The sequence below is a fragment of the Papio anubis genome, chromosome 1 (assembly GCF_008728515.1).
Source record: "Papio anubis isolate 15944 chromosome 1, Panubis1.0, whole genome shotgun sequence".
Lineage (NCBI taxonomy): Eukaryota > Metazoa > Chordata > Mammalia > Primates > Cercopithecidae > Papio > Papio anubis.
The window spans coordinates 38916046-38943373 of NC_044976.1; the positions used below are offsets into that span (position 1 = coordinate 38916046).

General features: G+C 47.7%; 1 protein-coding gene and 1 long non-coding RNA gene across 5 annotated transcripts in view; both read right to left on the reverse strand.

The window, feature by feature from the left end:
• Window positions 1–5159, reverse strand: part of RIMS3 (regulating synaptic membrane exocytosis 3) — a 46887-nt gene extending 41728 nt beyond the window's left edge. For all 3 annotated transcript variants that reach the window (XM_017960260.3, XM_009205879.4, XM_003891666.5), the window contains exon 1: window positions 4846–5159. The gene's annotated coding sequence lies outside the window, so the exon portion shown is untranslated. The remainder of the gene's footprint in view (window positions 1–4845) is intronic.
• A 2904-nt stretch (window positions 5160–8063) lies between these two features.
• LOC103883977 lies at window positions 8064–22737 on the reverse strand. Of its 2 annotated transcripts, XR_646396.4 has the most exons (4): window positions 22352–22737; window positions 12798–12939; window positions 8866–9045; window positions 8064–8551 (listed from the first exon to the last, which is right to left on the reverse strand). It is a non-coding gene; the product is annotated as an uncharacterized LOC103883977 (long non-coding RNA). The 2 variants fall into 2 exon arrangements; XR_646392.4 differs by lacking the exon at window positions 8866–9045.
• Window positions 22738–27328: the final 4591 nt, after the last annotated feature.

The window sequence follows — 27328 nt, forward strand, 5'->3', positions numbered from 1 at the left end:
TTGTATTTTTTTGTAGAGATAGGGTGTCTCCACGTTGCCTAGGCTGGTCTTGAACTCCTGGGCTCAAGTGATCCGCCCATCTCAGCCTCTCAAAATGCTGGGATTACCAGCACTTTGAGGAGGTGGGAGCCACCACACCCAGCCAGACCTGCAGATCTTGAACCCAGAAGAGATCATTAAAGTCAAGAGAGTAAACGAGATTACCCGGGAGGTAGGGAGGGAGGGGGCAAAACAGTGAGAAGAGGAGTTGGGGCAACTTGAGGAGCCATGGTAGCATCAGGACCTAGGGGCAGAGTGACAAGGGGCTCTGAGCTTGGCAAATCAGGACTATGAAATGCAAAGGTTACCTTCTGTCAACCCCAGAAGGCACCCTCTCCTGGCCAAGCATCATGCCCTCAGCCTGGACACTTCCCAGCTGAGAGAGCCCTCCCTTCCCCAGTGCACTTCTTCCCCTTGGGCAAACTCTAAGTTATCCTCCAAACCCAGGGCAGGTGGTCGCTCCTCCTAGGTGACTTCCCTGGTGTATGCATTGCTGTGCAGTTGGACAAACTGGTTTTGAATCCCAGCTCTGCCACTTGATAGCTGTACGACTTTGACCAGATCACCTCAGTTTCCTCATCTATACCACAGATAATAGTACCTACCTCATAGGACTGTTTAAAGATGAGGATGTAAAGTGATGGGCAGAGAACTAGCACACAGTAAGCACTAAATAAGTGTTATTCTTATTAACATCCCACCCACCTTGGAACAGTTAGTCATGCCCTCCACCTCACCCTTGGGAACTGTTTGCAGGTCCACGTCTCTCCCTGCCTCTTCCTACCCCTACCCGATTTGTGGAGCTATATAATATGCAGAACCCAGTGCTAAATGAAAATGCAGGACTCCTTGTTTTGAACTTTGGTCACTAAGAATTTTAAGATGGTGTCAGCAGAACACTAAGTATGGGGTCCTTCTAGGCACTGGGCCCTGCGTGACCATAGACTCTTGAAACCAGCCCTGCTCCCACCCCCAGCCAGCCCTGGGCCTAGCCCAGAGTTGATGTCAGCCCCCACACAACAGAGTAAAAATGTCAACTGACTTTGAGATAGGGTTTATGATTTCCACGTGGAATTTCACTTTATCCTTTTCCTAGAGATAACATCAACTCCATTTTTACAGTTGAGGACACAGAAGTTCAGAGATGGGTATGCCTTGCCAGAGATTACCCAGCTCAGGAACTGCAGAGCTGGGATGTGAGCACAGAGCAGCCTGGTGCAAAACCCTGCCTCTTGCCCTCTGGCTCCCCAGGGAGGTTGGGAGAACCTGGCCCCAAGGGCTGAGCTTCGTCAGCAAGGCCGCGATGAAGCTTAGACCACAGAGAGGGAGCTGGAGGGACTGGGACTGGCCGCCCTCCCTCCTGGGGCCAGCCACATAAACAACCGGTTCCCTGGGACCGAGGCTGCTGCACAGGGAAAAGGGTAGGAGAGGGCAAAAAGTCACTCCCAAGAAGGCTCTGCCTGAGGGCCATAGACCCTAACATTCTGGGGAAATCTGCTCTTGCCTTTTCTGCTTAAAACCCTTTAGGGGTTGTCATTGGCCTCAGGATAAATTCCCAAGTCTTCAGTATCCTGCTAGACTAGGAAATCAGGCCGGGCTGTCCTGGGCCTGCCCACACTGCCCCCCTCCACCACACCAAGCCTGTTCTCACCATCACCAGGGCCTCAGTCACACAGTTCCCCTTCCTCATCCCTTCTTCTTTTCCTCTACAACTCCCTGGCACCATTCATGACTCAGCTAAGATGTCGCCACCTCCAGGAACCTTTCCCAGATTATAGAGGGCAGGAGAGCAACTTCAGTGATAGGTTCCAGAGCTCCCCTGAGTCCCTCCTTTCTACACACGTGCCATGTGTAATTAACCTGCTCTGGGTCATGTCCCCACTAGAATGTCAGCTCCGTGAGGGCCGCCTGGCTCACAGAGCCTGATACATCAGAGGTACCTGGTGGACTGAATGCATCCTTCTGCCACAGAGGCAAGAGGGCCAGGCATTCTTTCTCCTTTTTTCTTCACTCCTCCCAGACCCTCCTTTTCTTGTCCAGGCTTCTTGAGCTCAAGCTATGAAGAGCCCAAAGTTGCAAAGGGAAGAGAACCATTATACAGTATGCACCCTCCCCCTGCCAGCCCTGGACTAGGTACTATACATCTGGTTACTACATTTAATTCCCTAACCACATTCCAGATGGGGTGGAGCAGTATGTGTATAAATTATTCCTATTTTCTAGAGGAGACTGAGACTTGGTAGTTGAGGCCACCTGCCTGCAGTGGTAACAGGTTGGAAGCAGAAGGCATTAGATTGGAATCCTGTCTGTCTGATGCCTAAGTGCCTGGTCTCTTCTCTGCCCCAAACCACACAACCCCTGTGACTCACCATTCCTAGCAAGCTCACCTCCAACCAGAGAGCGCTTGTTTCTAACCTCCGCCTTCAGTTCACACACACCCCAGCTGGTAAAGCTCTTCTGTGAGGTCAGCGATATACCAGTGTAGGAGACAGCCCCACTGTCAGTGAGAGGACAGTGTAGAAGTCACTCCTTCCCTGGGTCAACAAAATGCCAGTGTGGGAGAAACACCCCCATCGTCAGCAAAATGCCAGTACAGGAGACGCACCCTGCACCCCAAGTCAGCAGATTGCTAACAGGAGAGACAGTGCCACAGTCAGCAAAAGGCCAATGTGAGAGACACTTCCCTCCTCTGCTGGGGCCCATGACATTGACTGGGGGGTACACACAGAGAGCTCTCCAAGGTCGTGCCCCTGGAGCGGGAGGAGGCACTGAGGCAGCTGTTGCCTGGGGGAGAAGTTTGTGGCTGGGGAGTGGGGCAGAGTCAGGTGAGAGTTCTCACATGGCACTAATGAAATCAACCACCAGCCTGCTTCCCCCTCCCCAGGGACCCTCCAGGCTCCAGCTGATGCAATGCCCAGGCCAGATAATTGTTTTCTTCCCTCCTTAAAGGGCCAGCTGCTACTACAGCTGCAGACATCACCCAGACCCCTGACAGACCCCACAGAGCTCAGCACTTGGGCAGGAAGTTGGGAAGCCCAGAGAGTAGCAGCTTTGGGCCTGGGTTCTGTGCAGTAAAATCCAATTAAAGTCCGGAGACCAGAAGCGTCGTTGAGCAAGGAGGGAGGGAGAGAATAGTTAAGACAGTAACACAGACCACATGCCCTGGGAGAACGGACTGTGGTCCCTGCTGGGTCCTCAGCACCTGGCTCCTGCACGCCCACCCCAGCAAGTACTTGGCACAGGGGTTGTTAATGAGTTCAGCAGTTAGCTGCTGAGCCCTCCTGAGTGCCAGGCACTGTGCTGCGCAGCTCAAATCCACCATTTCACTCATTCCTTCCTGCTACCCACATAGCAGCTGGGTTTGTTTTACTGAGAGTCTCAGAGAGGGGAAGTGATTTCCTCAATATCACACAGCCAGAAAGTGGCAGAGCTTGGGTTTGAAGCCAAGTTTAACCAACTCTGGGCTTCACACCCTGCAAAGGGTCGGCTAAGTGTAGAACCCCAGGGCTGGAAGTCCCTAAGCAAGGCAATCAAGAACAGAAGGCAGGGAAGGGGTCTGTGGGCCCTAAACAAACACCAAAGGGCATAGTGCTTGGTTTAAGCACAGGTTGCATGGGCCACCTCCCCAGCACACCCCTGCCAACCCACCTACCCTGCCCCCCAACCAAGAATGCCCCATTAGGCTACCCACATGCCCCCAGGGACAGTTGGCAGCTGCCTAATTACAGACTAATTGGTGACTAGCAGCAACTATTGGGGGGGGGGCGCTGCGGGGAGATGGCTGATTAACCCCTTGTTGACCAGGACCAATCCTCCTCCCATGACTTCAGGCCCCAAACCCAAGGAACCCAGACTTAAGAAGTCATCATGGATAGAGGACAGGACCAAAGGGGCAGCAGCCTTTTCCCTACATCCTGATAACACCCCTGGGGCTAGGGTTGGACACTGATATTCACCCAAGCGTCCAAGCCCTGAAGGGCCACATTCAAACAGGCCCTAGGTGGCAGTGCCAGCCAATGCCCCCTGTTCTCCAGCCTTGGTATGCCACTGCCCACCCCATTCCAGGATCCTTCCTGAGCCTTCGGGACCAGGACACTGAAGAAACCCACTCCTCAGGGCTGAGTTGTCCAGAGGTAATGCGGACATGGGGTCCAAATACCCAGGTGGCCAGTCAGGGAAGAGGTCCTCCCTATGAATGAGAGCATGCCCAAGTTGGCCATCAAGGGTTTTGCCAAGCCTCCCTGAACCCTGGGCTCTGCACCATGCTGCTGACCAACTGCTTTCCCAGCTTCCCAAAGACCCCTCTTCCCACCCCAGGGCTGGAGTAAGCAGCACTCCTTTTCTCTTATGGGGCAGAGGGGGTCCTCTGGGCACCACAACGGTGTCACGTTGGGAGGAAAAAGTGGCTGCTTCTCAACCAGGGCACAGGCAGAAGGGAGAAAGGCAGGCTGCCTTCCAGCTCCCTTTCCAGGAGGGATTTTAAGCACTTTCCAAAAATGCCATGCCAGGCAATGCTGTTGAAGACCAGGGCCCCAGGAGCTCTGAGCATCAGCAAAGAACTCAAGACTCTGGCCCCCCTTCCCCATTTTCCAGGCTTCCCCAAACACCCCACGTTCCTCTCTCACCCCTTAGCCCCCTCCCCAGAGCCCTCTCACACCCTGTGTTCATCCCCCCACCCCCGCCCCGGCACACTCACATCCCTACGTTGCGCTTCATGGCCAGAGCCCCCCTCCCCCCGTGGTCCTCCAGACCTCTGCAGCCCCCTCCCCACGTCCACTCCCAGACGAGCAAGGCCTGCTGACTTACCCGGAGGTGGGGCCGGGGTCCAGATAGGGAGGGGGGCTCCGCAGGCCGAGGCGGCTCCGCAAGACGGGGCAGGTGCTGCCCCGGGACCCCGCCCCGCGGACCCGGCAGTAGGCGCGGCCCGGCCCCAGGCGGGCGCGGACTCCGAGGGGGTAGGCACGCGGGGCGGGGAGGGGCGGCGAGGGAGGCTCACGGGGGCATCGCCCGCCACCACGGGGGCAGCTCCGCTCCGCCAGCCTGCGCTGCCGGCTCCGCAGCAGCCACGGTTTTCAGTCGCCGCCGGGTGCAAAGCCCAAGCTCGGGCTGGCGGGAGGCGAAGGGGAGGCGGGGCCTGCTGGGGGCGGGGTCGCGTTGATGGGCGGGGCCAATGGGGGCCGGGCCTCGGTGGTGGGCGGGGCCTAGGGGAATCCGGGGAGTTTGGCTTGCCGGGTTGAGGGAGATCTACATTAATGAGGCCTCCAAGAAGCGGGGTCTGGGGAAGCCTCAGGCCTCTCCGTGTCCCTAGGACGCTCCTGCCTCCTGCCCGGCCTCCCCTCTCCACCACCACCTCTATCTGTTCTTTCTCATCCTTCCTTTTCTTTGGGGCACCTCCCAGGACCTCACAGGCACCGCGGCGCCCCCTGCCCTACCCTGAACCAGTTCCAGGAACGTCAGATGGTAAGAGAAGAAGAAACGACTTACAAACGTCAAGTCCATTTTACAGATGGAAAAACTGAAGCTCAGAGAGGAGAAAAGACTTCCCCCAGTGCCTGGTATGAAGAGAAAGACTTTATGATGTCCCTTTCAGACAGAAGGAAGTAGAGTGGCCGGCCCTGAAGCCCAAGTTAACCTGCTTCCCCTGCGCTCTCTTAGAGCAATGGTTTTAAACTTGGGGCGATTTTGCCCCCCAGGGAACATTCGACCATGTCTGGAGACATTTTTGATTTTCCCAACGAGGAGGTTGCTACTGACATCTCATGAGAAGAGACCAGGGATGCTGCTACACGCCTTCAATGCACAGGGCAGCCCCCGCGCCAGAGAATTGTCAGGCCCAAAATGTCAGCAGGTTTCTGAGGTTGAGAAACTCTGTTCTAGGGCCTGGCATCTGCCTATATAAACTTCCAAATGGACTCCTGGAGTCCTGGGTTCTGAAGCCCAGGAGGATACTGTGTAAAGTCTTTCCTAGGGTCATGCCTGCCCCAACTTGTCTATTTAACCTTGCTTAGGACTGGTCAGTTCTACTCTTGGGCTCCAGTATTTTGAATTCCACTCATTGACAGAGAGAACAGAATAATTAATATTTGCTGGAGGCATGTAAAACCAGTAGTCTCCCTGCTGAGGGCATGAATTAAAATGTAAATGGGGGCTGGGTGCGGTGGCTCACACCTGTACCAGTGTTTTGGGAGGCCAAGGTGGGCGGATCACTTGAGGCCAGGAGTTCGAGATCAGCCTGGCCAATATGGTGAAACCCCATCTCTACTAAAAACACAAAAACTAGCCAGGTGTGGTGGCCCACGCCTATAGTCCCAGCTACTCGGGAGGCTGAGGTACAAGAATCACTTGAACCCCGGAGGCAGAGGGTTGCAGTGAGCCAAGGTCGCACCACTGCACTCAGCCTGAGTGACGGGGGAACTCTGTCTCAAAAAAAAAAAAAAAAAGTAAATGGGGAGTAGGATGGTGGGGAGAAAAAGGAAAATTACTGGGATTAAAGGATCCTCCTGGTGATTGCTAGGAGGCATAGTCATCCTATGCCTTCCCTTCTCACCTGGTCTGTGAGAAGCATAAACTGAGGCCCTACAATGTGAAAAGCCTCAAAGTGGGTTCCATAGCTGGTCAGAGGTGGAGCTGGGGCTCCTGATTATATTTACATATTAATTAAAGCTTTGTTATCAGCTATTCTACCTTAAGCCTAGGCCTGGAACTAGGGCCTGGGTGGTGGAATGGTTGCTCTGGAGCAGCAAGGGGGACTAGATTAGGGGAGGCAGGATGGAGGCCAGGGTAGGACCTGGAACGAGGGTGGAGGTGAGGAGTGGGAGCACAGAGAGGAATCAGGCTTCCTGTGTGCTCCTCCCTGGCCCCTTTCACAGAGACAGGTAGACCAGGGGCTCCCTTTGCACATCTGATGAAAACTTTGCACTATCTCTCTGGAGATGTGCAATGTACATTTTGCATATAATTTCAGTATCTTCAAAGTTCTATATTGGTTACCAGAAGGATTGCATGGGAGGTGGGTGGAGAGGGGGTTGATTCTTAAGTGTATATAGAAGAATAAACATACAGGAATAAAAAGTCCAGGAAGAAAAGTAATGAAAAGGGATTTGTCTTACCCAATACTAAAACATACTCTAAAGTCAATGTGTTTGAAGCAGTACGGTATTGAAGCAGGACTAGACCAATCTGTGGAACAAAATGAGTACGGAAATGGATCTAGCCCTGCAAGGGAATTCAATGTATAATAAAGATAGCACTTTAGGCCTGGCACAGTGGCTCATGCCAGTAATCTCAACACTTTGGGAGGTCGAGGCGGGCGGATTGCTTGAGACTAGCCTGGGCAACATGGCAAAACTTTGTCTCTATAAAAAATACAAAAATTGTGGCCGGGGGTGATGGCTCACGCCTGTAATCCTAGCATTTTGGGAGGCTGAGGCAGGCGGATCATGAGGTCAAGAGATTGAGACCATCCTAGCCAACATGGTGAAATCCTGTCTCTACTAAAAATACAAAAATTAGCTGGGCGTGGTGGCGTGCACCTGTGGTCCCAGCTACTTGGGAGACTGAGGCAGGAGAATCGCTTGAACCCAGGAGATGGAGGTTGCAGTGAGCTGAGATCGCGCCACTTCACTCCAGCCTGGTGACAGAGTTAGACTCTGTATCAAAAAAAAAAAAAAAAAAAAATTATCTGGGCATGGTTGCATACACCTGTAGTCCCAAGTGCCAGGGAGGCTGAAGTGGGAGGATTACCTGAGCCTGGGACATCAAGGCTGCAGTGAGCTGTCATCACGCCACTACACTCCAGCCTGGGCAACAGAGCAAGACCTTGTCTCTAAATGAATGAATGAATAAAAGACAGCACTTCAGACAAATGGCGGGGGTGGGGGGGGGGGGATGGGGGTGGGGGGTTGGAGGGGGGAGATCAAATGGGTGGAATAACCAGCAAGTCTTTTGGGGAAATTACAAAAAGCTGTGCCCTTTTTGTACACTGAAATAAATTCCAGGTGGAGCACATATTTAACACTATAATGTATCAGAAAAGAGAGAAGTGAGTATTTTAATTATCTTGGAGATGGAAAAGACTTTCTAAGCATGATGAAACCTAGAAGCCATAAGAGAAAACATGGAAATGTTTGACTACAAGACTTCTATACAGAAGAAATAGCCATAAACCAGTTTGAAAGACAAATGACAAAATGGAGGGGATATATCCTGGTTGCCCCCCACTCTGTCCCCTCCTGCCCTCCAGCCCCTCCAAGCCAAGACGGGGACAAGCAGGAGGGATGGCTGGGGCTGTGAGAGTCGAGACCGAGCACCTGGAAGAGGCTTCTCCTGCGGCGCTCTGGCCTGCGCCCACATGTTCAGGGGCCGGGAAGCCCCGGAAACCCCAGGCGGGCCATCTGGGTCCTCAGCAGGTGCCTTGGCACAGCAGATCCGAAGTCCTCCTGGAGGCTGCTCACCACTTCCCTCGCGTGGCCATCCTAAGAACTGCAATCCTCTGTTCCTGCTCATGCCCCTTCTGAGTATCAAGGCGAGAATTTAAAAATAAATAAATAACAGCTAATTTTTTGAGGGAACTAACCATGTTCCAGGCATTGTGTTAAACACTTAACCTAGCATATTTCATTTTCCCCTCAAAACAACTCTTCGAGGTAGGTCCACTGTATTCTTATCTCCATTTGATGGACGGAAACTGAGGCTTGAAAAAAGTGACTTATCTAATCTCTAAGTGGTGGCACCAGGATTTACTGCCACATTCCTTGCCTCAGCTCTTAATGTAGTAAAGCCAAGTCTTTGGGAAAATTCAGTAAAACAAACGTTTTTGAGGTTTACCTTGATCCAGGCCTTTTGCAGGTGCTGGGGATTCTGAATTGAGGAAAATGGTCATCACAGGTGACAGCAGAGGAACACTCCTGATACAGCAAATCCTGATAGCTACAGAGGACTCATTCACCCCGTGAAGGGGTGGGGCAGCGGGGAGGGATCCCAGAGGAGACATCCTCCAAGCTGCATCTTGTGGAGAGAGAGTAGTGGGGTGGCACTTACTAAGGTGGACTGGACGACAGGTGGGGTTTAGGGGAGGAGCAGTGATCTATGTGCTGAGTTTGGGGGTAGACCACAGATGGGGCAGAATAAAGTACACCAGGACCAAGCTAAGGAGTTTGGGTGCAAAGATTTTTTTGAGAGCTTTTCCATGTTTCAGTTGCTTGGGTCTAGGGACAGCCTGCTCTGCCAACCCAACCTGCCTCTTTTGCAGATGCTTCCTCACTCCAGTTCAAAGTGCTCTCAGAAACTTGGAGTCCCTCCTGATTCCTTCCTCTTCCTCACTTCTATCCACTTAATTTGGAGTCCCTCCTGATTCCTTCCTCTTCCTCACTTCTATCCACTTAATTATCAGTGCCATCCACTATGCTTCCTAAATACTTCCTGAGTTCACCCACTTCTCTCCATCCCTCTTGCCTCTCCTCTAGTCCAGCCTGCCTTCCTGTCACTCCTGAATTCAGCTGCTGTTGGTGACTTGGTCTCCCCACCTTCAAACTTTTACACAAGAGAAATCCTTCTAAAGCAAATCTGACCACATCCCCTCTCCTACTGAAAATGCTTTTTATTGATTAATTCAACAAATATTAAGTATTTATTATATGTTGAATATTCAAGATATAATTATGAGCAAAACATGGAATTTAAAGCCTATGGGGGTGACAGACGTGAACCAAATGACCCCCTAAATAATTACATAATAAAAACTGTGCTAGATGCTATGCGAGGGCCTGACCTAGAGAGGGAGATCTTTGAATGCTCCCCAAGGCATCCCATCTTAAGTCTGAATAGCAGTCAGCCAGGTCAACAAGCCAAGGATGGGTAAGAGCTTACACAAAGGCCCTGAAGTTGCTTCTCTGAGTTTCTGTTTCCTTGTCTGTATAATGGGAATATTTAGAGTTGTGAGGATTAAATGAGTTAATATGTGTAAAGTTCTTAGAACAGCCCTTAGAACATAAGTTTTCCATAAGTGTTAGTTTATATATATATATATATATATTTTTTTTTTTTGAGATGGAGTCTCACTCTGTTGCCCAGGAGGCAGTGGCGTGATCTCAGCTCACTGCAACCTCCGCCTCCCAGGTTCAAGCAATTCTTCTGCCTCAGCCTGCTGGGTAGCTGGGATTACAGGCATGTACCACCATGCCTGGCTAATTTTTGTATTTTTTGTGGAGATGGGGTTTCACCATATTGGTCAGGCTAGTCTTGAATCCTGATCTGCCCGCCTGAGCCTCTCAAAGTGCTGGGATTATAGGAGTGAGCCACTGTGCCTGGCCAATAACGTAATATATTTTTTTTAAGTGGAGAGATATTGGAAATCTTTCAGCAAAGGAGTTAAAGGAGAAAGTAGCATTTTTAAAATGTCACTCCAGCTGCAATGAGGAGCATGGATTAGTAGAAAGAAAGAGCAGATTCGGGGAAACTAATGAGACTTTTGCAGGGGTCCCTTGAGAGCTATGGGGATTTGGGCTAGGGAGGCAGAGGGAAATTGGAGAGATTTTGTGATTTAGGTAGTAGACACTGCTGGGCTTGCTGTTTTATTGGTAGTGGGAGGCTGTAGGAGGTAGGTGGTCGCTACAACTGGTTGGGTGGTGATGTTCTTCACCAAGACAGGGAAGGCTGAAGGATGCCTAGGCCTCAGGGGAGATGCTGATTCTGAATGTGTTTAGATGCACATACTGTGGGACATCCCAGATGAGCGCTGTGTAGGCAGCTGATTCATTGTGGAGTTCAGAGGAGAAACTGTGGCTGGAGATAAAAAACTAAGATTGCTGGTGACACGGTTTGGATCTGTGTTCCCACCTAAATCTCATGTCAAATTTGTAATCCCCAGTGTTGGAGGTGGGGCCTGGTGGGAGATGATTATACTAGGGGTTGTTTCTTACGAATGGGTTAGCACCATCCCCTTGGTGCTCTTCTTGTTATAGTGAGTGAGTTCTCATGAGATCCAGTTGTTTAAAAGTGTGTGGCACCAGCCGGGCGTGGTGGCTCACGCCTGTAATCTCAGCACTTTGAGAGGTCTAGGTGGGCGGATCACAAGGTTGGAGTTCGAGACCATTCTGGCTAACACAGTGAAACGCCATCTCTACTAACAATACAAAAAATTAGCTGGGAATGGTGGTGGGTGTCTGTAATCCCAGCTACTCGGGAGGCTGAGGCAGGAGAATGGCATGAACCCGGGAGGCAGAGCTTGCAGTGAGCTGAGATCGCGCCACTGCACTCCAACCTGGGTGACAGAGCAAGACTCCATCTCAAAAAAAAAAGTGTGTGGCAGCACCTGACCACTCTGTCTTGCTCCTGCTCCTGCCATGTAAGACGTTCTGGCTCCCCCTTTGCCTTCACCCATGATTGGAAGCTTCCTGAGGCTTCCCCAGAAGGCAAGCACATGCCAGTATCATGCTTCCTGTACAGCCTGTGGAACTGTGAGCCAATTAGCCAATTAAACACCTTTCTTTTCCTTTTTTTTTTTTTTTTTTTTTGATATGGAGTCTTACTCTGTCACCTAGGCTTAGGCTGGAGTGTAGTGGTGTGATCTCGGCTCACTGCAACCTCCACCTCCCGGGTTAAAGGGATTCTCCTGCCTCAGCTTCCCAAGTAGCTGGGACTACAGGCATGTACCACCATGTGCAGCTAATTTTTGTATTTTTGGTAGAGACAGGGTTTTACCATGTTGCCTAGGCTGGTCTCGAACTCCTGATCTCAAGTGGTCTGCCCACCTCAGCCTCCCAAAGTGCTGAGATTTACAGGCATGAGCCACCGTGCCCAGCCTCCCTTTTCTTTATAAATTATCCAGTCTCAGGTATGTCCTTATAGCAATGCAAGAACAGACTAATACAGTTGGCAAATAAGTGATCACCTCAATCACGCCATCTGTGAGATGGTAGGAGATAGCTAGGTGATTTTTAAGATTTCTTCTGGTTCAAACATGCATAGGATTCCAAGTGTTGAGGTCAGTAGGACTCCAGAGACAAGAGAGAAAATCGATGTAGTCTGAAAGACTTGGCAGAAGCTCCTTGCAGGCTATTTGTTATTCATTCATCTGTCTTTTACTGAGCAGCCACTCTGAGCCACATGCTCTACTGGGGGTGGAAGGATAAACAAGACCTAGCCGCCAAACCAGTGTGGTGGCTCACATCTGTAATTTCAGCTGCTCAGGAGGCCGAGGCAGAGGATTGCTTGAGTCCAGGAGTTCAAGGCTACAGTAAACTGATTGTGTCAGTGCACTCCAGCCTAGGTGACAGGGTAAGACCCCATTTCTGGAAGAAAAAAAAAAAAAGACCGAGCATGGTGGATTACAGGCAGTGATTATGCCTGTAATCCCGGCACTTTGGGAGGCCAAGGCAGGTGGATTGCTTGAGGTCAGGAGTTCATGACCGACCTGACCAACATGGTGAAAACCTGTCTCTACTAAAAATACAAAAATTAGCCGAGTGTGGTGGCAGGTGCCTGTAATTCCAGCTACTCGGGAGGCTGAGGCAGGAAAATTGCTTGAAACTGGGAGGCGGAGGTTGCAGTGAGCCAAGATCGCACCACTGCACTCCAGCCTGGTGACACAGCAAAGCTCCATCTCAAAAAAAAAAAAAAAAAAAAAAAAGTCAGCATCTCAGGGTCTCAGGCTTGGTAGACCATGGAATGTTTCCTAAAGGAAGTAATAACTAAGATAAGACCCAAAAGTCAGGTAAAAGAAAGCTCCCTCCTCTTGAATTTTTCACTTTAGACTTTACCATGCACTCTCAGAGTCCATTCCAGGAACAAAGGTCCTGGAATAGCAGTTGCATTTCCAAGGTTCTGTTGAATTTTCCATCTTCTCTGAGATCCTTCTTCTCAATGTTCCCTCTGGCCTTATCTTCACATTCTCCGCCAGGGCTAGGAATAGGGTCAGAGAAAAGGGACTGAGGATACAGAAGTAGGGAGGCACTCACTCATGGGTCATGCAGTGTGCTCCTGGCCCTCTTCCCACTCATACCCCAACTCTAGCTTTTCCCTGTACTCTGCTGGCATCTTGCTATTCCCACATGTGGCTTCCTCTGTTTACAGTGAGCCTTGCCAACACTTGACTGAGGAAAGCTTGCCCATGATGAGCTCAGATGTCACCTCCTCCTGGAAGTCTGCTGCTTTCTCCAGTCGTCCCTGTCCTTCTCCCTAGGCCAAGATGGTCCCCTGTGCTGTAACAGCATGGTGAAGACTGCACAGTGGTTAACACAACAGGCTTTAGCATCAGAGCCCTGCTGTGCTGTTTATTATGTGTGAATCACTCTCTGCGCCTGTTTCCTTCCACATGTGTGAAATGTGCTGGCATCACAGGGGAGTTGTAAAGATTAAGTGAGAAAATATATGTAAAGTGATCAGCAGTGACTGGTACATGTACCAATCAGATACACGATATAATAAAGACAAAGACAGGAAGATAATTAGAATACATGAGCACTTTAGAAGACGCATAAACAATAACAATAGCTACCACTTACAGTAAGTGGTTATTGTTTATACTTCTTCTAAAGTGCTCAAGTTTTCTAATTAATTTCCTGCCTTTATCTTCATTATATCATAAGTTTCTGGGGGCAAGAAGGAAGAAAAGGAGGAGGAAGATATTCATAAATGACATTTAACAAGCATTACAACATGTCTGCTGAATAAAGAAATGACAATTTCATGGGAAATGTTCTGGGCAGCAAATCTGGAATCCTGAGCTCCAATCACATGGTCCTAGTGATGGTACAGTTTCTGCCTCACTCACGTTCACTTTAAGCTGCCCAGACCACAAACTCTGCTGGGGCCACGCTTTAAACCACTTGACCCCTCCAGCCTCTGGACTTCAGCAGATAGGGCCAGCACCGGAGTCAAGGATCACCATTTAATGTATTCGCTGCTGTCTGTCCTCGGACCAATGGTGTATACTATCGTGTGAATGTGTTCCCCAAGTCTCATGTGCTGGAAAGTTAATCCCCAGTGCAACAGTGTTGAGAGGAGGGACCTTCAGAAGGTGATTAGGTCATGGGGGCTCTGCCATCATGAATAAATTAATGACGATATTGAGGGAGTGGGTTCCTGATAAAATGATGCATTCAACCCCATTTCTTTTTCTCTCTCCCCTTCTCTCTGTCCCTCTCATGCTGTCTTGCTCTCTTGCCCTTCACCTGCTGCCATGGAATACGCAGCAAGAAGGCCCTTGCCAGATGTGGACCCCTCAACCTTAGACTTACCAGGTTTTAGAGTTGTAAGAAATATATCTCTATACTTTATAAATTACCTAGTTTCAGATATTCTGTTATAGCAGCACAAAATGAACTAAGACAGCCTAGCACAACAATCTAAGATGGGCTGATTCGAGGCCTTATTGAACCAAGGAACAGAAAGACATTGTTGGCCAGGCATGGTGCCTCACACATGAAACCCCAGCACTTTGAGAGGTCAAGGTGGGAGGATCAGTTAAGCCCAGGAGCTCAAGACCAGCCTGGGCAGCACAGTGAGACTTCGTCTCTACAAAAGGAAAAAAAGAATTTTAATTAGCCAAGCATGGTGGTGCATGCCTGTATTCTCAGCTACTTTGGAGGCTGAGGTGGGTGGATCATTTGAGCCTGGGAGGCAGAGGTTGCAGTGAGCCAAGATCGTACCATGCCACTGCACTACAGCTTGGGTGATAGAGTGAGACACTGTCTCAGGAAACAAAACAAACAAAAAAAAGGAAAGAAATTGTCAGGTGGCAGAGGGAGTTGAATTAGAGAAGTCAGAGACAGCCAGGTGTGGTGGCTCACGCCTGTAATTCCAATCTTTTGGGAGGCTGACACAAGTGGATCGCTTGAGTCCAGGAATTCACGACCAGCCTGGGCAACATGGCAAAGCCCTGTCTCTACAAAAAATACAAAAATTAGGCCGGGCGCGGTGGCTCATGCCTGTAATCCCAGCACTTTGGGAGGTTGAGACAGGAGGGTCACCTAAGGTCAGGAGTTCAAGACCTGTCTGGCCAACATGGTGAAACCCTGTCTCTACTAAAAATACAAAAAATAAGGCCAGGTGCGGTGGCTCATGCCTGTAATCCCAGCACTTTGGGAGGCCGAAACGGGAGGATCATGAGGTCAGGAGATTGAGACCATCCTGGCTAACACGGTGAAACCCTGTCTCTACTAAAAAATACAAAAAACTAGCCAAGCGAGGTAGCGGGTGCCTGTAGTCCCAGCTACTCGGGAGGCTGAGACAGGAGAATGGCGTAAACCGGGAGGCGGAGCTTGTAGTGAGCTGAGATCGGGCCACTGCACTCCAGCCTGGGTGACAGAGCGAGACTCTGTGTCAAAAACAACAACAACAACAAAAAATTAGCCGGTCATGGTGGTACACGCCTGTTATCTCAGCTACTGGGGAGGCTGGAGGCAGGAGAATCACTTGAACCTGGGAGGTGGAGGTTGCGGTGAGCTGAGATTGCGCCATTGCACTCCAGCCTGGGAAATAAGAGTGAAACTCCATCTCAAAAAAAAAAAAGAAAAATTAGCCAGGCACAGTGACACATGCCTGTAGTCCCAGCTACTTGGGAGGCTGAGGTAGGAAGATCGTTTGAGCCCGGGATGCGGAGGTTGCAGTGAGCAACTCCATCCAGCCTGGGTGACAGAGCAGCAAGACCCTGCCTAAAAAAAAAAAAAAGTCATAGATAAGTAGATCTTGGCCAGGAAAGCCATGTGCAGGCCCAGATAAGTAGGAGCAGAGACCAAGAGAAGGCAGAAGCCTGACTGTAGGTAGAGGGGGAAGGAGCAATCCTATCCAGTGATGAGGAGTGGCGAGGAGATAGAGAATGAATAGACCAGTGAGTCCTAGACCTCTATGCTTCTTCCCGCCTTTCAGTTCCAGTCCTTACAAGAAACTCCTTTGTACTTGAGCTAAATTGGGTAGGCTTCTGCAGCCCAATGAGCCTGACTCTACTGTGTTATCTTGGCAAGTCCCTGTCCCTCTCTGAGCCTCAGTGTGACTAGATTACCTCTAAAGTCCTCTCCAGGTGAGTGTTCTTTCTGAACACTGTGTAGAGAGAATGGTTTTTAGGTTGTTGGCACTTGAATTCAGTATTAGTTACAGAGTGCCCCTGACATCCTGGCTCCCAAAATAGTCTGGTGGCTGGTTAAAGAGCCTGTTAGAGGATCCAACACCCACCTGGCTTTGAATCTGAGACCCGCTGATACAATTTGACTCCTCCTTCGATTGTATCTTTTGTTGGATCACAAAGAAACTGAGGAACCAGGGCTGGTGTTTCTCCAGTGTCTTTTGGCTGCTGAATGCCCTACCTGCCCCCTTAATACTTTTCTGGACCCACTTCAGCATTTCAGAGGATTTCAGTGCCAAGTCTGCTCTAAAAAAAAGTGCCACTCCAGGAAGAATTTGAAAAAAAGTTTCCTTCTATGGTATTAAGATTTCCTGCCTTCCAGCTGTTTGGCTCTGAGTCTGTGCCCTGCCTTCATCCTCCTAAGCTAACAACTATGTTGATAATAATACTCCTTGCTTTTGTATGGTGTTTTGCACTTTTTAGAGCATTTTAACACTTACCATCTTATTTGATACAAAAACTGAGGCAGGATGGACAAGAAGGAGAGGCACAGGATAATACCTATCATTTCTCCCATTCCCTCTACCCTCTTAAGACAATTTATTTTAAAATAATGTAAAAAAATTATTCCTATGTCTTTTTTAAAAACAGGCGGAATTTTTTTTTTTTTCTTTTTTTTGAGATGGAGTCTCTCTCTGTCACCCAGGCTGGAGTGCAGTGGCGCAATCTCGGCTCACTATAACCTCCGTCTCCCAGGTTCAAGCGATTCTCCTGCCTCAACCACCCAAGTAGCTAGGATCACAGGTGTGCACCACCATGCCCAGCTAATTTTTTAAAAGATTATTTTTAGTAGAAATGGGGTTTCACCATGTTGGCCAGGCTGGTCTCGAACTCGTGACCTCAGGTGATCTGCCCACCTCGGCCCCCCAGAATGCTGGGATTACAGGTGTGAGCCACCGTGCCGGCCTCATATAAGGCGGAAATATTGAGATTGAACTTGATTAAGTGACTTGCCCAAGGTCACAGAGCAGGTTGATGGCTGAGTAGGATCTATAAGGCTTACAATTGAGGATCACACTTAATGTTTACAGTCGTTTTCTCAAGACCTGCCTAACCCTATTTTGTACACTGCTTGCCAAGGCAAGGGACCTTGAAGAAAAGTCGTGTTTCTGACATGTATGGCCCTATGGTGCCTGCAGGGATCATTCTTAATCTTAACCTGTATCCCCTACAGAGACTTAACTGTCCCACAGTGGCTTGTGAAGCACCAGGCGGTCACAGAAGTAAGCTAGGTTGGATATAAGGCTTTCATTACTGTTCCGTGGGTAGTGGCAAGAATAAATTCTGTTGGAAAACACTGTTTTCTTGTTTTTCTTACAGACCACTTGTCCGAAGACAGAAACGGTTGAGAATCATCAGTCTATCCCTCTTTCAGTATCTCTAAAAAAAAGGAAGCAGGGCCAGGTGCGGTGGCTCACGCCTATAATCCCAGCACTTTGGGAGGCCAAGGCAAGTGGATCACTTGCGGTCAGGAGTTCAAGACTGGCCTGGCCAACATGGTGAAACCCCGTCTCTACTAAAGATACAAAAATGAGCTGGGTGTGGTGGCGCACGCCTGTAATCCCAGCTACTAGGGAGGCTGAGGCAGGAAAACCGCTTGAACCCGGGAGGTGGAGGTTGCAGTGAGCTGAGGTTGTGGCTTCCTTGGACTAGGCAACCCCACCTTTGGCTTCACACCCCATGACTGACCATGGTTCTGATTCTGATTTTTTTGGCTTGACCTTGGAACTCTATCTTCACGACATACTTTTGAGTTCTCGCTCCCCATGTGACCAACAGGATTAAGAGACAAGGTAACTTTTGCATTCCCATTCTCTCCCTGCCTGGGGTCCCCCTCCAGAGGAAAGGAATTTAGCCCATGTACAAAAGGTAGATGGATAGCTGGTCTGGATTTTAAACAATCACACTTTTAACATTTCTCTGTCTTAATTCACTCATAGTCCCCTAATTGCCAAATCCAAATGATTCTTTGATCCTTTGCAGATCTTTTTTTTTTTTTTTTTTTGAGACAGAATCTTGCTTTGTCAACCAGGCTGGAGTATAGTGGTGCAATCTCGGTTCACTGCAACCTCTGCCTCCCAGGTTCAAACGATTCTCCTGCCTCAGTCTCCCGAGTAGCTGGGACTACAAGCGCCCACCACCACACCCGGCTAATTTTTGTATTTTTATAGAGATCGGGTTTCACCACGTTGGCCAGTCTGGTCTTGAACTCCTGACCTCGTGATCTGCCTGCTTTGGCTTCCCAAAGTGCTGGGATTACAGGCATGAGCCACTGTGCCTGGCCGAACTTTTGCAGATCTTTTGTCTCTTTCTCTCTTTGTGGTATTACATACAACTTGCTTTGCATCTTTCTCCTCTCTAGCTCAGAGAGGTTAAGTAAATGGAATGGGGACTCGAACTCAGTTCAGACTAACTTGAAAGCACATGCTACAGACAATATTCCATGCTGCTTCCCAAAGTAGACCAATAGTTCAGACCTATGCTATCTAATATGCAGTCATTAGCTACATGCTATAGTTTGAATGTCCCTCCAAAACTCATGTTGAAATTTAATTGCTATTTTAACAATGTTGAGAGGTGGAACACTTAAGAGGTGATGAGGTCACGAGGGCTCTGCCATCATAAATGGATTAACGCACAGGAATGAGTTAGTTATGGAGGGAGAAGACCCCTGATAAAAGGATACGTTTGGCCCCTACTCCCTCTCTCTGTCTCACATGCACACTTACTAACCATATAATATCTTCTGCCATGTTATGGTGTGGCAAGAAGGCCCTCACCAGATGTCGAGCAAATGCTGGTGCCATGCTCTTGGGCTTTCAAGCCTCCAGAACCATGAGCCAAATAAATTTCCTTTCTTTATAAATTACCCAGTCTTTGGTATTTTGTTATAGCAGCAGAAAACTAACTAAGATACTACATGTAACTATTTAAATTTAAATAAAATGAAATTAAAAATTCAATTTCTTGGTTGCACTAACCATCTTTCAAATGCTTGACAGCCACATGTGGCTAGTGGCTACTATATTGAACAGCACAGATATAAAGCATTTCTACCACGCAGAAAGCTCTGTTGGATAGTGTTGGTTTGGATAAAGGCTCTGTCCTCTGACCTCTTTACCCTCTTTCCCTTTATTTATTCTCAGGAAGTGGACAGACATTGTTTAGTCTGTCTAATCCTTTACTCCTACTTTTCTGAGAACTGTTACTCTATCCCCCACCCTCCAACATTACCTTCATTCATAGAGTTACAGTGGACACAACCATTTTTATGCATGACCCTGTCCCCTTTTCCATAATATTACTTGATTCAGTGGTGGACATTTGGCCAAAGTTAGCTCTAACAAGAGCTCTTCCTCCCAGAAATTTGGAATTGAGCCTAAGAATCTAGTCACCTGGATGATTTTTTGAATGGAGGCAACTTGGGACTCATTGGTTACCATGTTTTATATGACATGGATTGGGAAAACTGGTCTTCAGAATGACAAAGCAATGACAAATGGTTACACATATTGGGGAAAGTTGTATCTAGGTGTTCAAAGGATGTCAGGGCTCTGTCTCACTCTGTCTGAATTCTGCCTTCCTCTGTGATGCCTTCGTTCTCAGACAGGCTCTTTCCATGAAGCAAGAATAATGGCTGCCCTCAGTTCCTCATAGCTCAAGATCTCCAGAAGAAAAATCCTGTCTTTCCTATATTTCAAATCTTTAGGAGGGCTTTGCTTAGCTTAGTTTGGGTGATGTGCCCATCTCTTCAAAAACTGTGATCTGTTTCAGCAAGGTTTCCAAGAAAACAAAGCCTGAAGGAGGGATTAAGTGCTGAAGTTTTATGTGAGGGGCACAGCCCTGGAGTAGTGAGAATTAGGGATAAGAGAAAGTGGGAAAGGATGAGAAGCAAGGGAAGGAAATGTTTGCTGGCTCTTCACAATGAGCTGTAGCTAGTCTCTTGACAGGCAGAATGTCGCTCTAGACAGGCTGTATGGAGAAATTTTATCTTGAAACGGTCCATTAGAGGAAGGAAGGGAAGAGTGGATTGTTACAGCCAGCTCCTTCCTGTCTCCCATTGATCAGTTTGCTCTGTGGGTAGCTAAATCCTCTGTAGTAGGTTGCTTCATTAGCCCCTTCAGCAGCTTTTCAGGAAGCCAAATCCCACGCTCTGTGAGGTGGTGCTTCATCAGGGTGTGGAAGTTGCAGAAGCCATAGACTCCATGTTTGTAACTAGTTGGCCTCAAGCAACAGAACTGTGAGACCTTGCTTAGATTTGGTCACCTATGTCTGTTGTTGAGGTGGACCAAGTGGCTAATTGTTTGGGAGCCAAATTATCCTGAGAGACTATGAGGAGGCACTGGGCCAAGATGTGGGGAGATTGTTGATTGGTCAGACTGGGTCATGTTCCTACTCCTGTGGCTAATGGGGTACAGAAGATGTGCTATGGTAGGATGCATCCTGTCCTCTTTCCCCTCATTAACATGTTCAGATTCTCAGGAAATCAAATGCCAAGACAGAATAAAATGCAAGACATTTATTATGAAAAACACCTGTGAGAGGAAATGGAAGGGTATGACTGAGAGAGCCATCGCACAGTGACGCAGGCCTAACCCTGAGTGAAGGACGGAGGGAAGGTGTTCAAGGTGAAGTGTCTCAGACTGCAGTAAAGTTCTAACGAAAGTTTGGCAAAGCCACTTAGGAGTCCTTGGGTCAAAGTCATCCATCAGAAGAGTATCACTTATCCCAGGAACAGTCCTGTCCTAAAATCCCCGCTGGGCTCAGTTATTGGCTAGAAGCAGGGTATGGGAAGTAAGACCTTGGAGTAAAGGGCAATGGATTTCAAAGCTGAGGATGGATTTCAGAACTCAGCAGCTGGACTGTTGCTAAATTACAATTTCTCCAGTCAGAGATCTGAGAAGCACATTCTCATGGCCACACACCCTCCCAGCCTAGCCAATATAGAGATGAAGAAGGATAAATTCTACAATCTTTTTTGTTGTTGTTTTTTAAAGTATGCTGGGCACAGTGGCTCATGCCTGTAATCTCAGCACTTTGGGAAGCTGACACAGGAGGGCAGATCACCTGAGGTCAGGAGTTTGAGACCAGCCTGGCCAACATGGTGAAACCCCGTCTCTACTAAAAATACAAAAAATTAGCTGGGTGTGGTGGTGGGCACCTGTAATCCCAGCTACTCGGGAGGCTAAGGCAGAAGAATAGCTTGAACCTGGGAGGCAGAAGTTGCAGTGAGCCGAGATCACCCCACTACACTCCAGCCTGGGTGACAAGAGTGAAACTCTGTCTCAAAAGAAAAAAAAGTAGAGTGCCATTATCAGTTGAAAGGTCAAGGGGTATTCAGCAGGCAAAACAACAAATGTCCACCCCACAGCTTACAATGTGCCACTTGTAATTCAAACTCTATATATCCAAACCCGAACTCATGACTTCTTCATACCCTGACTCTTCATCTGAAGACTACCATCCTCCCAGGTGTGACACATGGGAGTCATATTAAACACCTTAATTTGGCCGGGCATGGTGGCTCATGCCTGTAATCCCAGCACTTTGGGAGGCTGAGGCAGGTGGATCACGAGGTCAGGAGATTGAGACCTTCCTGGCTAACACGGTGAAACCCAACCCGTCTCTACTAAAAAAATACAAAGAAATTAGCCGAGCGTGGTCGTGGGCACCTGTAGTCCCAGCTACTAGGGAGGCTGCTGCAGAAGAATGGCGTGAACCCAGGAGGCGGAGTTTGCAGCGAGCCGAGATTGCACCACTGCACTCCAACCTGGGCGACAGAGTGAGACTCCGTCTCAAAACAAACAAACAAACAAACAAAAAAACCTTAATTTTCTTGTTCCCCAACCCTCAATAGCTAGTCAATGGTCAAGGCCTTACAATCTTTCCTTGGCAGTATCACCTCAGCATTTGTATCCTCTTCCCTCATTCTCACTGCGGCTGATGTGTTCAGGCCCTCACCCTCATTGTATCTTGCCTAAACTATTGTGAAAGTCTCCACACGGTCATTCTGCCACTCTGTTCCATCTTACTCTCTTTTCCAGATTGCTTTTAAGCATAGTTTTGATCATGTCACTATCTTTTGTAAAACCTTATACCATTGGGAATGTAAAATGGTATGATGCTACGGAAAACAGTATGGTGGCTCCTCAAAAAACACAAAAGCAAACAAAAAAACAAACATAGAATTACCATATAATCCAGCAACTTCACTTCTGGGTATATACCCCAATCAATCAAAAGCAGGGACTCCAGCAGATATTTGTATACTAATGTCCACAGAAGCATCATTCATAGTGGCCAAAAGGTGAAACTAGAATGGTGATTACCAGAGGCTGGGGGAAAAGAGGATAGTGTGTTAGTGTTTAAAGAATACAGAGTTTCAGTATGGGGTAATGACAAATTCTGCTGATGGATGCACAATAACATGAACAGGCTTAATGTCACTGAAATGTATACTTCAAGATGGTTAAACTTAGGCCAGGGGCAAGGCAGTGGCTCATGTCTGTAATCCCAGCACTTTGGGAGGCCAAGGCAGGTGGATCACCTGAGGTCAGGAGTTCCAGACCAGCCTGACCAATATGATGAAACCCCATCTCTACTAAAAATACAAAAATTAGCCAAGCCTGGTGGCATGTGTCTGTAATCCCAGCGACTCGGGAGGCTGAGACAGGAGAATCGCTTGAACTCGAGAGGCGGAGGTTGCAGTGAACCGAGATTGCACCATTGCACTCCAGCCTGAGCAACAAGAGCAAAACTCTGTCTCCTAAATAAATAAATTAGATGGTTAAACTTGTTTAAAAGCAAAACAAAAAACTTCTACCACTCACTTCCCATAGCAAAAAATAAAGCCCAAGAGCCTTAATTTGACCATAATAATGTATTTTTCCATATGATTCTTCTTGCGTTCCCTCTTACTCCGTGCTTCCTCAACTGATCCCTCGCTTCTTCTATTTGCTTTAGTGGCTGCCTACACGTCTTCCCTAATTCTACTCATTTTTCAAGACCCAGTTGAAATGTCACATCCTTGCAAATCTTTCCCGAACTGCTCCCACTATTTCACACTAAGTGGAAGTAAGCACTCCCTTTTTGAACTCCAGCAGCACATGAACTATATCTTTTAGTGCTGCCTTTTTTTTTTTTTTTTTGAGACGGAGTCTCGCTCTGTCACCTAGGCTGGAGTGCAATGGCACGATCTCGGCTCATTGCAACCTCTGCCTCCCGGGTTCAAGTGATTCTCCTGTCTCAGCCTCCTGAGTAGCTGGGATTATAGGCACATGCCACCACGCCCAGCTAATTTTTGTATTTTTAGTAGAGATGGGGTTTTACCATGTTGATCAGGCTGGTCTCGAACTCCTGACCTCATGATCTGCCCATCTTGGCCTCCCAAAGTGCTGGGATTACAGGTGTGAGCCACTACGCCTGGCCAGCGCTGCTTTCCTTTTAGGCCAAAGGCACACAATGAGATAGAAAGGTGTGGCTTAAGGAAGTCCAGCTGGCTGTCTAGACAGGTCCCGTTATACAGTGCTATAACCTTATGGAAATTACCATGATAGAAGAACTGATGTTTAACCTTGCAAACTCAGAAACCTAATTTTAATAGTAAGCAGAAAGTTGAACCATTTCCTGGAGGTGGGGGGTGTCTTATATTTGCTAAGCTCACAGAAACTTTTATATAAAGAGGAATCTGATTAGTTACAATGAAAAACACAATTATCAAAAGAACTAGAATCCTCTAGGTGGCAGATCACTTAATTCTGTTCCTATCGCCAAGACACTTGCTGGGTGAACATAGAGGAAAGCATGATCTTTTTTTTTTTTTTTTTTTTTTTGAGACGGAGTCTTGCTCTGTCGCCCAGGCTGCAGTGCAGTGGCACAATCTCAGCTCACTGCAATCTCCACCTCCTGGGTTCACACCATTCGAGGAAAGCATGATCTTAAGAAGCATTTCTTAGCTGAGGCAGTCTGAGATATTCCCATCCACTACAGAGATGATATGGACAAGGAAATCCTAATGCTCAGTGTGGTTTAACTGAGATGAGGCTTAGACGGGCAATGGTAGTGCTAGCCTTTGTGACTGCCTTGTTTTGGACTGCCATGGCTGAGCAAGTCCTTTTGTTCACAGACTTTCTCCAAACAGGGTACAGAATGGCTGACAGGATTGATTAGGTTCCATTTATTAAATTACAATCATATCTGGCGTCTTCAGATTCCTCCCATACGCCCTTGATTAGAGTTTGTTTTTTTTTTTTGGTCATGTTTGTAAAAAAGGTCTTGGCTTGGGCGCGGGTGGCTCAAGCCTGTAATCAAAGCACTCTGGGAGGCCAAGACGGGCGGATCACGAGGTCAGGAGATCGGGACCATCCTGGCTAACACAGTGAAACCCTGTCTCTACTAAAAAATACAAAAAACTAGCCGGGCGAGGTGGCGGGCGCCTGTAGTCCCAGCTACTCAGGAGGCTGAGGCGGGAGAATGGCGTAAACCTGGGAGGCGGAGCTTGCAGTGAGCTGAGATCCGGCCACTGCACTCCAGCCTGGGCGACAGAGCGAGACTCCATCTCAAAAAAAAAAAAAAAAAAGTCTTGGCTTACCCCCATTGATAGCTAATTTCATGGCTGTATTAGTCTGCTTAGCTAGCATGTTATGCTGCAACAACAACGAAAACAATCTCAGTGGCTTACAAAAAAGGTTTATTTATTGTGCACACAACATTACAGGTTATGTGTGTCAGCTGTGGCTCCACACATCTTCACTCTGGGACCAAAGCTGAAGAGGTAGCTCTATTTAGGACATGCCGCTCTTGTGTCAGAGGAAAGATAATATGGCAAAATCATAAGATAGCTCATAATTTCTGCTCAGAAGTGGTTCATGTCATTTCTTTCTTTTTTTGAGACAGAGTCTTGCTCTGTCGCCCACGCTGGAGTGCAGTGGCGCGATCTTTGCTCACTGCAATCTCCGACTCCCAGGTTCAAGTGATTCTCCTGCCTCAGCCTCCCAAGTAGGTGGGATTGTAGGCACACGCCACTACACCCAGCTAATTTTTTCATTTTTAGTAGAGACAGGGTTTCATCATCTTGGCCAGGCTGGTCTTGAACTCCTGACCTCGTAATCCACCCACCTTGGCCTCCCACCGTGCCTGGACGGTTCATGCCATTTCTACCGATATTTCATTGGTCAAAACAAGGCCAAGCTTGACGACATTAGGGTGAGAAGTCTTTCACCCTCATCTCCTACGGACAGGCCAGATAGCAAGGGCTTTAGAAAGGGAAGGGCAGAGGCTATTGATAATACAGACAATAGCAAGGACTAATATTAGGCTTATATGTACCAGTTGACTGTTATCAGTTATAACATTGACTATTAAAATACTGAAATACTCTAGTACTATCTGGTAAATAGCTGCTGTCCCAAACCTCCGGACCACCCCCTTTCCCTGGGATCCCCTGGGACTTACTAGTCACAAACCAGCAACTGAAGGGTTAACACCTAGCACACAGGGATACCTCCAGGATCCTAGCTGCATTTCTAATTCTGCTTCCTCTATGCTTGAGCACTACTTGTTGTTAAATATATTTAATATGAATCTTAGCTAATTTCCTCTATGTAGATTTTTATTTCTGAGGGCAACCCAATTTCCAGGCTCTTGGAAGGAAATGGACTGCACTCCCTAAGTGTGGTCAATACTTAATTATAACAATAATCACAAATAATAACTTGCGCTGCTTCATTGTCTGCTTCATTGTAACTAAATGTACATTTTTACATTTCTTTGGCAAGCATAGTATATGCAATAATTACTCAATAAATATCTGTAGAGACTTACCTCACCTTTTTCCATTAGCTACATCTGTCTCTACAATCTCAACATACTATTTTCTTATTTGGAGTCTTCCTGTTTTTAATTTTATGCCATTTCTCATGTCTGAAAATGTCATTATAAGTAACTTTTTTTTTTCTGAGACAGGGCCTTGCACTGTCGCCCAGGCTAGAGTGCAGCGAGACGCTCACAGCTCTTATCAGTAACTTCTTTACAACACTTCTGCAATTTAGGAAGCACTCTCACATTATTTCATTCACTCTCCCCAACATTACCAAGAGTGAGGAATTAGATCTTTTTATAGATGAAGGAATTGGGACTCCCTGAAGTCAACTGTCTCATAGTTACGTTTTGTTCATTCATTCATCAAATATTGAGTGCCTGATGTGAGATTTACTGAAATTAGATTTGAGAACAATTTTCCTGAATTCAAGTCAAGGGTTTATTCCACTATTCTCAATTACTTTATCACTAGGGTTATAAACCCAAAGAAACTGAGTAACAGTGTGATTTTGTTGAGGACCCACGCAACATTAGTCTCAGAAAGGCTCCAATGTCATTTGTAAAATTCAAGGTTACCATCAGCAGAGGCAGTCATTCCTCTCAGGGCTTGTTACCTAATGCACTAACTCTCATTGCAGGTAATTCCATTCAAGACACATTTGATGACTATATCTACAGGTTTTGAAGTTGTTCATATTGGGTTTCGACACTTACTAGCTGTGGGGCCTTAGATCCAATCACTTAAACCTTTTTGAGTTTCAGTTTTATCATTTGTAAAAGATATAATCCTGATGCCTTTGGACCAAGTGGTCATGGAAATGAAGAGAGATAAGTATTTGAAAGTCCATGCTCATAGTAGCTGTGGTTTCCAACTGCGTGATGAAGTTTTAAAATCTGCATTCAAATGAGAACAACTATGTCGACGTAAAGTTACAAGCTAACTATTCTTGGTAAGTACTGTTCTTTATTCTGGAGAATATCACTTTACAGTTTGGTGTTAAATGCTCTTTTATAAATTTAAGGTGCCAGTAGCTGTCTACTTGAACGGCATGCTAAATTTGGCATGCCGTCGTCCCAGCGCTTTGGGAGGCCGAGGCGGGCGGATCACGAGGTCAGGAGATCGAGACCATCTGGCTAACACAGTGAAACCCCGTCTCTACTAAAAATAATAATAATAATAAAAATTAGCTGGGCATGGTGGCGGGCGCCTGTAGTCTCAGCTACTCGGGAGGCTGAGGCAGGAGAATGGCGTCAACTCGGGAGGCGGACCTTGCAGTGAGCCGAGATCACGCCACTGCACTCCAGCCTGGGCGACAGAGCAAGACACCATCTCAAAAAAAAAAAAAAAAA